The 12,098-nt window shown below is 41.9% G+C and overlaps 1 protein-coding gene across 1 annotated transcript in view; it reads left to right on the top strand.

The window, feature by feature from the left end:
- DYNC1I1 (dynein cytoplasmic 1 intermediate chain 1) overlaps nt 1-12,098 on the top strand; it is a gene marked incomplete at its 3' end in the record, with an annotated part of 189,441 nt that overhangs the window by 171,952 nt on the left and 5,391 nt on the right. The gene's annotated exons all lie outside the window — the stretch shown is intronic.

Genomic DNA, 12,098 nt, shown 5'->3' with positions numbered 1-12,098 from the left:
ATTATAGAATATATACAGAATTATCTGTAACTCTCATAAAGTGATTTTATGGCCCATAGCAAAATTGCTTGTGCATGACTCATGTTTTTGGATTGCCTTCACTTGTGCAGGAGTTGCCTTTCCCCACAAATGTTTGCTGAAGCTTCTTGCTGTATTGTTAGTGTAATTTCTAAATTGTCTAAGGTTACTGCGTTCAGATTCCCACCATAACGCTGGCAGGTCAGGCCGTTCTTATTTATTTTTCATTTTTGCATGACTGTTGCAGAAAGGTGGGGTTTTTGTCTTCCAAGTGATACCACAGGCTATGGAAATGTCTTTGACAGTGCAGTCTGGTCTTATCTGTGAGTCTAGACGTGCTGTAGAAATGCCTTTTTTTGCCTGTCGTACGCGAGATCATTCATTGGATCATTTATCCCTGCAAGCTCACCCAGGAAAAAATTGATTTACTGTTCTATGCAGAAGAAGTAATATTTCAGTTTTTGGCCTTCCCTCTGATGATACAATCAGAACTCAAATTGCAAAGTGAATCCCAGTGCTAGGCTCAGACCAGAAAGAAAGAGAAGCTTCTATTTCTTGAAAAGGGAAAAGATAAGAGAGTGTTTCAACTGCCTTTATTTGTGTGGGTCCCAGTCAGTGTTAGATGTTGCATACCCTGCCCACGTAGAGTCCCAGCGTCTCCAGCTCAGCTCCATACGCACTTACACAGATGGATGCCCATCCCCATAGCTGCTGGCAGCTCATGGACCTTTGTCACCCCTCCTTCCATTTAACTCCTTAATGTGTTGCCTGGTTCATTTTGGCAGTATCAGTCTCTGCAGAAGTTCCTGTACCAAATTTAGGAGAAGTGGTTTGAGCTGCAACAGCTTTAAATGTTACTGGGGCTGCTGTGCTGTTAGTAGCTTTTCTGGCTCAAAAAAGAGGGGTGCTTGTGTATTCTCCAGCACAACAGTCCTCACTATAACGCCGTAAGTGAGATGCAGAAATGCTTTGAAGCTCAAGAGCCTGGAACCAAGGGCTTGTACAGCGAATAACAGCCTCTTCAGTCATTAACCCTTTGTGCCAGTTCATAAAGAGCTCTCTGATGAGTTATTTTGTGCTTGGCTGTCCTCAGGCATGGTGCACGGGGGATTCACAGCACGCACATGCACTTTTGGAAGCGTCTGGCAGAAATATAGCAGCATTTAAGGCTCCCACTTTACTTTTACAGTGTGCAGATTATCATCCAGTTCTTAGTTCAGCTGAGATACGCCTTTGATTGTCCTTTTTATGCAGGTTTGATTCTGGTATATGCTGGGGCTGGTCTGACCGATTAAAAGGGGCAGCAGCAGTCCTTCTGCCCCTGCCAGCCAGCCATTCCTAAGCCATATCCCTCGCTGTCCAGTTCTTGTGCCCATATCAGTGTCTGTCACCACCCACATTGTGGAGAGGGAGCTAGGTCAACACAGAAGTATTGATTTGTTTATTTTTTGTTTTGTTTTCCTTGGGGTAAACGTTTTCTCCACAAACTGAGCCCGTGTGAGAGCAGATGAGCGAGCATGGGGCAGGGTGGGGGCAGGCAGCTGGGAGCTGGACGGTGCAGTGCCTGGCAGCACCTAGTGCTCCTGTTTGACCCCGCTGTGTTGCAAAGCCTGACACTAAGCCGCAACAGGTGACCTTTCAGCCATAGCGCTCTACCTGTCTCCTACAGCATCGACTTCTGAAAAGGCCTCATCGCTGGAAAAACCTGTCCCTGCCTCACTGATAACTCAGTAGCATCCACTTAATTGAAGGTGCATCTCTGATTTGGGAAGATGGGTGTGATTACTAGCATTAGAAAGTCAGCAGGCCACTTTACAAAGACCCTAAATATGCTCAGCAAAAGCATTCATGCACCTTTTTAAAAAAAAATTCATTTCTCATAGCAGTTCCAAATTTCACATTAGACCAGCTGTAAATTCATAAAACATCAGCTTAATCAGGCAAAAAATATTACATTTGTATTATAATAAAGCACAGTGTCTTTGAATTTCACATTCCTGTATAAGCATTTTTTCTTACCTGATTGAACAGACAGAATTGACTCTCCGAATTTTGATCAGAAAACATCAGGATATCAAATCATTAAGGAAAAAAGTAAAGCTATAGGAATTTTTACTTTGGTAGATTCATCACAATTTTAAAGAACTGTTCTGGAGAACAGAAAAGTTTACTGCTGCTTTTAACCTCTATGGTGTAAAGAGAAAACATTACATGGCCAAAATGGAAGACATAAGACACAAGGCCTAACCTTGCATTCTTTGTGAAGGAGTGTGAGACCAGGGCTGTTTCGCTTGTGTAAGACTTCAGGATTTGGCTCTTTGTGCAGTGTTATCCAGTCAGAGTCTTTATGACACAAGAAATTGCAAAAAACCATGAAGAACGTGGCAGTCTGTGACCAGGGAGTTAAAAATAATGGTGACATTTGCAGTTCGGCTACATAACGTTATCTCCTTAGAGTATGTACTTTTAGTTGTTTGATTTCGGCATCGTGTCTGAAAATAACTGAACACATTTATTTTCACAGTGAGGGGTCTATTTTCTTCTCAATGCGTGTGCTTTATGCCCATTAGCATTAATGGGAGTTATACGTGTACTTCCAGGGGAGAGGAGACTTAAATAGTCCATATAGATGTGCTCTCGTGGATCAGTAACCACTGATTTAAAGAATGTTAATTATAAAATGAAATAAAAACCCAAATAAACACACAAAAATCTGATTGTTTCAGTGTGATGGGCTCTTAAACCTTTGTAAGTTAACCAGAGAATATAAGCAGTCATTGTAAATACACTTTGCTCCCTGTAAGGGCTAAATATTCAAACTGGTCTAGTGGTTGAAATATTATTATTGCCATTGTATGTATAATGTATTTTAGCTTCCATGGTCTTTATTTACTGCGCAGCAAGTTTTCTGTGTGGTAGAAGTTGATTTTAACAGAACATGGACCACTGACTATAGATTTATTCACATGTCCAGATGATTGATAGTTAGACCTAACTGCATGTCTCTCTTGTAGATATATTTTCTAGAAAGCTTGCTCCCATTGTGCATGCTTCAGTGATGTTACACAGCTGCCGCTGTCATAAATATTCTCTAACAACCACGTTTGTTGCTTACCTGGCTTATTGAGAATGCTCTTTGCACCTCTGGTTGTGAAAGAAGCTTCCCATCCACCTTCCATCATTTCTTTCTCTTTTTTCCCCCATTAATCTCTTCCAGGTCATATTCTGCTTGCACTGTGAAAAAATAAGATAGAAACTGTAAATCAATGATTTGTTATTTGATTGTAATAAAATATAAAGTAAGTTTGGAGCCCAGGATTGGCGGGTTTGAAACTGTAATCACAAGGAGCTTATTACTGTACATATTTTGTTAAAACTAGTTACAGGACAAACTATTGTATCAGTTTGGCGGTCTTTCAGACAGTTGATTCTAGTCATGCTTTTAAAGGGTGACTAGTACAGCAGGTGGAACTGGAGGAAAGTAAGAAAAGGACTTCCTAGACCCTTCAAGAAAGCTGGCTCTGCCAAAGAAAGGAGTTACCTGGGATTCTTTACACAGTCATTGCCCCTGTACTTGTTTCTTTGCAGTGAAACCGGAATCATATTGATGTTCTTGGACTTTATTAGGTTTCAGAGTTAATATCTGCTTAAGCCCTTTCAGACCCACTGTGTTAGGGTCGTTAGTACTTCCCCGTTTGCTCCACGATGGGTGTTAATCCTGTATGCCACTTTAAATGACATCACCAGTGAGGGAGGAGCTGGCAACTACCAGAGATACTGGATGAAGTGGTACAGTAAGGAATATAGCACTGGTGCCTATGAAATAACTTCTTCTGATTTCAGCAGTCCTTAACAGCTGTCTGAGGTTCCTAGGGTTCTGACAGAGGGAAATGCAGATTTCAGCATGACAGTCAAGCCACTTCTTTTTCTGGGCAGAGCGGGGAGTACTTCATACTGACACCTTGAGATCCCTGTGCTTTACTCTAGATGTCATACAGAAAACTTACCCAGTGTCTCTTCCATGCAGCTAAAAACTGTTGTAGCCCAGAGAGGAAAAAGCAAGACTAGGTTTTGTGTCATGTAGTTATGCAGGTGGATTTTCCAGTAGGTTTACTTTTGCCATCGTAAAGCTCCTGTAGAGCAAATAGCGAGTTAGGAGAGGGTTCTGCCTCAAAAGCAGAGTTGAGACTCACCATAAAATGTTTTATTTTAAAACCTGCGTTGAGTTACAAGTATTGTTGGAACACAGATAAATGCCTCACACGCATATTGTGAAGGCAAATTTGAGCAATAATAAGGGGTTGTGCTTACAACCCAAGTTTTATTCAAAAGCCTTCAAAGATCAAGGAAGATACCGTAGTTACAACCACACACACGATCCAGGCATGAAGGATAATTAAATGGATTGTGAGGCAATGCCTGGATTTCACCACTGATGTTTTTGCTAGGGAGGTTGCAGCGCTGGCCTTGGAGGATTTTAAAAGCATGTTTTAACAAAGCGGGATCTCTTAAGAGTTGATGGAAAATGTGAAGAGCTGGGGGTTTGGTTTGCTTCCTCTTCACCCCCAGCTCTATAATGTTCACTCTTGAGAGACTTTTAAAACTGGAAGAGCTTAGAGATGGCAAAAAAAAATGGTAGGGGGAAGAATGACAGATTAGCAGGAACTCCAGCTTTTTACTTGAATAATATCTGAAATATTGAACAGAACAAGCTCTTCATCCCTCATCATTTGAATTTTGACTGATGTAGCCAGTATTCACAAAGGGATTTTTGAAGTAGGTTAAATAAGAACTCCCTAATGAAAAAAATGCACTAGTTTGAAATCAGTCAATTTAATTACTGTGTTTTATGAAGGCCATTACCCATTGCTGATTACTAGGGTGATAAAATCTTTAGGCTTTGGTAGCCTCCATAGGGGGTGAGCCGATCTAAGTAGAGCAAAGTCCAGTCATTATCACCCTAAATACTTATGTTTCTCATTACAATATTCATTACTTTAGGTTACTGTGAATGCTTTGAGGTCTTTATGTAAGCGCTGGTTTATTCTCCTGTAGGAAAACAATGTTGTTATGGGCATAAGTTAAAACCAAGCTTTTATATACTTTTATGGTTTCAAGGGAGGCTTGGCTACATCCAGACATAGAAATATATACATTTTTTCCTGTGAGTACAGTACACTCGTATTCATGCCTGTGTGTTTGTCAGTACAGTCGTACTAGTCTGATAAGAAATGGAAAAGGATATGAATTACCTTGTTCTTTCAGTCTGTTTTGGTGCTTAAGTAAGCTGGAACAGAGGCTTAGGTTCCTAATAACAACTTTTATTAGGGAAGTACTTTTCAAGAAGGAAAACTGAGCCTGATCTAACTAATATGCCATACCCAAGGCCATCTGCCGAGGGTTGGAGCTGTTAATCTCCAGTGCCAGGCTAGGGCCTTGCACTTCCCTTTCACTGACACCTCTTGCATGTCATGTGGCCTCTCTGCCCCTCTCAGTCACCTTCATCATGGCTTCTTGACTTAGAAAGCAGCTTCCTAAAACCCACGTTATTGAAAAGATGATCTCAAAATCATTTCCCCTGTTTAAAAATGTGGGTTTTTTTAAAAGAATGCTTGTAACATTATCAGGGAAAGATGTGGGTCTGAGGTACTGGGAGAGGAAAGTAGCCTGTAGAAAGAAGCTGAAGGACTTTGTGTCACTAGCCAAGGAAGTCTGAGCCTGGTGGCAATATAGATGATTCATGTACTTACAGAAATAGGAGTGCTTGGGGCCAGAAAGGGAGAACTGGTGAAGCTGAGGACACACTGCCACCAGAGCATGTGGCTGCATGCTGGCCATGTGTTTGAGTAACAAAAGGAAAGAGTATTTTCAACCATGAGAAGGTTGAAGTGCTTGCATGGGTAGGGATGGTGGGACAAACAGCCTCTCAAGGTGGAGTCTGTCAACAGATTTTGTGATGTGCCTGTGTGGGATACAGCTGTGAGTCACACCTGGCGTACGGGGTTACTCTCTGGCCCGATGCCGTGATGTATGCTGCTTCTTGGCAACGACAGGTCTCTTCTGTGTCACATACATAAATGAATATACATAAATGAACATGAAATTCCACTTTGATTTTACCACCAGAATATTAGTTGTTAAAACTAAAGGAGGAAGTACCAGATTTTTACCAACATTACCCTTTCTCTCATTTGTTGATTAGACAGTGGAATTAAATGTGCATTAGTGAAAACAGACAGGAAGGGGGATAAAGTCATCCAAAAAATTAAATTGGTTCTTTATCCTCACCTGCCAGTTGCTGATGATGGAGTATTTCAGTAGTTCTCCAGAAATAGTTTACCAGCTCCCTGCAGAATTTCATGAGGTAAAAAACCATGAGCTTCCAGTACGATACAAATATATTTTATAAGAATTCCTCAAGTCCTCATCACGTGAAATAAAAAGCTTAAGAAAACCAGTCAGCCAACCAACAAAAATCTGGCTCCAGTCCTTTTTATTCATTTGCACACTACTTTTAAAGCTGAAGTATGTTTCCTTTTCCCTTGCGAAGGCCCAGATCCTCCCCCTGCAGAGAGGATCAGAGGGAACAAGCCACATGTGACAGGAGTTAATCATGTAGCCTAATGCACTATTAGAAGGCAGTCAGATAACGAAGTGATGAGAGCGGCAGAAGAGAAGCTGTAAGAGATCATTCCCTTTCTGCACACTAAAGCCTGCAGGAGGGGGAGAAGGGAGAGCTGTATGTGACAATCTTCCTGTCAGCATTTTCCTGCTGAGCTGAGGAAGACTGTAAAGGGGCAGAGAGAAAGGAGAAAGGCAGGCCCCAGGTTGGATGTACCAGTCTGTCCACTGTATGATTAGTTCATTCAGGCTACCGGCGGCTTCACTAGTAGCTCCTCAGTTAGTGCTTCTCCTAAAAACCTTTCAGGAGGCTTAGTGGAAAAGAGAATCTGGGTCCAGACTTTCCATGGTAGTTGGTGAGGCAGTGGAAGCTGAGCGAGTGCTTTAGCTGGTCTGCCCCAGTCTTACCCAGGTTCAGATAAGATGTAGGAAAAAATTTTTCACTGAAAGAGTTGTTGGGGCCTGGAACAGGCTGCCCAGGGAGGGGGTTGAGTCACCATCCCTGGATGTGTTTTAAAATAGGGCAGATGAGGTACTTAGGGATATGGTTTAGCATAGCACAGGATCAATTGGACTTGATGATTTTAAAGGTGTTGTCCAACCTTGTGATTCTGTGACCCTGAGTCCTGTGACACCAGTGATGGACAGAGCTGAAGTCAGTGCATGCTGACAGTGTCATGGAGTATGTATTTCCAATCTGTAGTTAGCCTGTTGTGTGATGTTATCTCTGAAAGTTTTTACCTCCTTTCTGATGTAAAAAGAAGTATTACCAAAAAACCCACAGCTTTAAGTAACAGGGTGCACCCAATGCAGAATTCAGTTTGAGCTCAGTTTGTGTGCAGCAGTTTGCAGATTTCATTGAAATTCAGGTGTTAGTGCTGTGGTGTTAAAACACTTCTGAAGCAAGAGCTGCTTTGTATAATTAATTTTCTTCGTGATGCTTCTGTGGTTTCAACCTGTTGCATCCAGTAGCAGTTTTCATTTTGAGAATCTTTTAACTACATTTCCAGTCTTTTTTATGGTTTGTGAAACGGTTTGTGTTTTGACTTAGTTTGTGACTTGGAAAGTAACAGTTAAACCTAAAATACAGCTGGGGATAACTCTGGGCCTTAATGCATCGTATTCGGCAGCTAAAATTCCATATTCAGGGTTTAATTTAAATGTGAAATGTGTCCTCCAGTGCCTAGAGTGGTGTCTGGAAAAAAAACCAAAACCAAACCCGAAACAGAACACCCCCCCTGCTATTTCCTGGATGAGCTTTTGCAGCTAACAGAATGTGTGCAAAATCTCAGGGAAGGCAGCAACTTTCCTGCAAAACCTTTGAACAGCTCATAAGCTACTTCTGGTGAGCGTCTGTTTGCCAACTGGGAGCCAGAAAGCTGTGGCAAAAGTCCTTCGCTCTCCTGGCGTGAGGCGTGGCGTGGACGTGGCTGACCTGGTTTGGAAAGGCAGCCAGCTGAGCTGAAGACACCGTGATTGATCCCTCACTCAGCTGAACTTCCAGGGAGGCAGCGCTGCCAGCGCAGCTGCCCCGTGGGCTGAAGCTCTAGTACGTCAGGTACAAATGATGGGGCCGTTCTTCCTGTCAGTGTAGTTGTCGGTAACAAAACCACGTAGACCTTGAGAAAGACAACAGGTTGAAGGCTCCTTTACCACGAAACTCACACAAAAACGTTACAGGCATTTTCCGTGACTTTGAGGAATGGAAATCAGCGGAGGACTCCGATCCCATGGGAGATGAATGGCAGCAGCCTGCGTCACCGTCACTGTTTTCCTTAATCAACCTGTAAACTGATGGCATTACAGAAGCGTTGGGGAGGCAGAAAGTGCAAGAGCCTTGCTGCTTAGGGCACTGCCTCCTTCAAAACAAAAGTGTTAGCTTTCCTGAAGTATGGATGCTCCTTCTGGTCCCCCAGCTGATTAATTACATTAAAACTCTTGTTTCCAAGGGTTTAAAGAGGCCGATAGCCTTTGCCATTGAAATGTCACTCGAGGAGATCCATAGGAGAGGATTCCCACATGACTGGGGACAGCACTCTGGTGTGCTTAAGAACAGGTTATAAGCTTACTGCTTAACATTTGCATTTTAAAAATAAGAGGTGGTCTAAGGAAACAAAAGTAATCTATATTTCAACTTTGTCGTCCCTTTCAAGATGATTGGCGATTGCTCAGTGTTTTATCCTCCATAGTCAATACCAAGTGCAGCATTTTGGTACATTAATTGAGGGAAGAAAAATCTGTTTGATAGCTTGGACATCATTCTTTCTGGTTAATTTAGGAGACCCTTAGCCAACTCTGGTATGGTAGGTGGAACTGTAGCATTGTCTACAATTAAAGACACTTTGCCTTTCCTGGTTTTCTTTTCTATGTGCCCTATCAAGTTTTAATCCTTCAGGCTGAAGTGTTCCATAATCGGTGTTTGCTTCCAGCACAGGTTTTGATATTTTTTTTCTTCTTACTTTTCTTTGTTTTTAAAGATTAAAGACAGTATCATAACACAAAGTAAATAACTTGCCTAAATTGAGGGAGTTAGCCTCAACTCTGACATTTCCTATCTTTGAAGTGTTAGAGTCTGCAGCCTAAATGTTCTGTTAACATGCATTTGTGTGTCATGTATGTATAATTTATAGACTATATTTTAGTCTGTTCTCCTGCTAGACTGGCATTGAGATGACTGTTGCAGACAAAGAGGACTAAATTTAGAGAATTAATGGGCATTCAAATGCTTGAGTTCCTGTGTAGGCCCTTTAGACAGTGTATCTTTGCACATTACATATAAATTATTAAAATAACACCATTGTTTTCTTGGTATTCAAAACATAATTTACCAACAACTATGTAACAGTTCAGCAGCTACTGTTCTCCTTAGGAGAAAGAGTTGAAGTTTGCTGAAAATGAACTCTGTTTCTGTTTGAGATTAAGGGGTTTTTTTGGTCATATAAGCTAATATTTTGTTGGGTTTTTACTATGGCAGCACTAGTTAAGTCAGACCCTGCTAGTGACTTGCAAAGAAATAAATCACAACAGACATTAATCTAGATGAGGGCTAAGTAATTAACTTCATAGAAGGGTGGTGTATACTGTGTCTGTGACACTAGACTGACTGCTGTGCGTAGAATAAACGCAGTATTTAGGCTTCCTATGGTATTCCACCCCTTCAATTAAGTAAACAAATATATATAGAGCTACTCTGGAGTGTATCCTTTGTGGTCTAAACACTGTATCTTATTAAAGTCATCTGCATGCAGTATGTGGGGTTTGAGTTCCTGCCAGTGGTTTCATCCATTGTTAACAGTGATGCTTGGCTCTCCCAAGAGTTAAATACAGTGGTGCTAGAGTTATGTGAAAAGGGTGCTCTTGGTTACTTTGGTGGCCATTCCATTGCACATTACCTCCCACTTTGTTTCCATCCATGTGTGTGGCACAGGGTGTTGCCTGGAAAAATACAGGCTTTTTCAGGAAAAAAAATCCATATAGGTTGAGAAAAATATCAAAGGCGGTCTGTAATTGATTCTGGGGGGCAAGACTGGGGCCAGAATAGGTGCATGCCTGCCTGCCTGCCTGCTCTATGTGTGTGTAGCAAGGTATTTAATATATACATTTGCATGTATGTTTTCACCTCAGTGACAATGATAAAACATCTGTTGAACTCAGAAGATAGGATCAGTTGTTTCAAGGCATATAGTTATATTTCTTGGGTTTCATTCGTAAGCAGCACGATTCTCATCCCACAAGTGCTCTCTTTTACCCAGACAATTAGAGATTATCTGTTCTACTTTTGAGAAAACATCAAGCTGAAGTAGTTATATTTTATCACAGTTAAAAATATTTTTCCCTATCATGTCATAAATGCATTCAGATGTAAATCCGTTGCACAAAGTATCTGCAGCAGATTCCTCTTCAGTGGAGGGTGATATGGACAGTACAGGTTGTTGACAAAATTCTGCTTAGAGAAAAGGGCTGGAGTGATACTTGCCTGAAGCTATGTTTATTTGATGATGCTACTAAATTGAAATATAAAAATGGTGATAAACCACAGACATAAATAACTTAGTGTGAAGTCTGAGACTTTTAGTCGTTAAAGTTGCTTTGCCAGAGTTGCCCTTTTCCACAAACTCCAATTAATCTGAATACTTTCTAAGCTTTAATTAGGTATCTCTTCAAAGAGTGTTTAACCAGCCCTTCTTAAAAGTTACATTAGCAACAGAATATTTTAGAGCTGAGAGGAACATTAGTTTTCATCTAGTTTTTATTTTCCCCTCCTGGATATGAGTTTTTTTGCAAATGTGGCTACGCTGAAGCAGAGGGAAGCGAACAGGGCAGCCTAAAATAGGATCAGCCTTTGCCTCCAAACAACAAGAAGCCCAAAGGCAGCTAATAAGGGATGCATGTTTATCGGAACATTTGGGATCCCTGGGAGCATGGTGGCTAGCTATGGAAACCCATCAACCTCAGTCAGAACAAGGCTTTCTGCTTACAAAAATAAGAAAGCATTGTGCTTCTACAAAATGTGTTTGAAGGAGTCACGGATTTTTGACTTGGGAACTGCTGTCACCCTCAGAGTGTATCTCGGACCACCGTGCAGGCTCGTCGGCGGACCTCTAATTGGAAACAGTGTGTGGCTGTGCGGTGCAGGCTGGCTGCAGACCACATACCCTGGCAGATCCTTCCAAGCCGTGGTGTAACGGTTCATTTTCAGATTCTCCTTTTACACCTGTGTCCACGGGGTGTGGGGGGGTGTGTGTGTGTGTCAGAGCAACCCCTCAGTCAGAGACAACACTGAGGTCGTTCTTCTCACCTCTACTTTGTGATTCGAAGTGTCTGAACTCTGCATGAAAATGAAAAAGAAAAAAAAAAGTGATCATTAAGCTGGTGCTTGGGACTGCACGATACTCTAGCCAGTCATCAGGGCTGTAGGTTACCAATCATGTCTCAACGACATGTAGATTGACCTGTGTGGTACAGTCATTAAAAGGAAATGCAGGAGGTTGAACCTGGACAACCATGCTCCCTTTGAACGTATGGGACACTGCTTCCTCCAAAGTGGAGGCTGCTGCTGCTGAAACTGCTGGTGTGTTTTCCCTCCTTCCCAGGAGAGTCCTCAGCCCTCAGAGGAGAGCTGTGCTGGGCAAGAGCGTGGAGAGATGAAGGCAGGAAGTGTTGTCCGCTCCCATCCCAAAGATTTAGAGGCTCCAGAGAGGGCAGGGAGCCAGGAATAAAGTGAAATATCCTCAATGAATAATTCATTTGCTGGAAAGTGGTTTTTCAGGGAAACCGAAGCTATACAGAGATTTGGACAAATTGAGCTGAAACGCTCCCAGCCATAAAAAAGATGGATAGGAGGGGAATACACCAAAATCTCAAAATATGTTATAATATCTTATTTCAGCCTTCTGGATAGAGTCCTTTAAAAGGTATTTCCAGAGGGGGTTTTTGTGTCTCAAAATCATTCCTTTTTT

This window comes from Gallinula chloropus, assembly GCF_964237585.1.
Source record: "Gallinula chloropus genome assembly, chromosome: 2".
Lineage (NCBI taxonomy): Eukaryota > Metazoa > Chordata > Aves > Gruiformes > Rallidae > Gallinula > Gallinula chloropus.
This window is presented reverse-complemented; position numbering and strand designations above follow the sequence as displayed.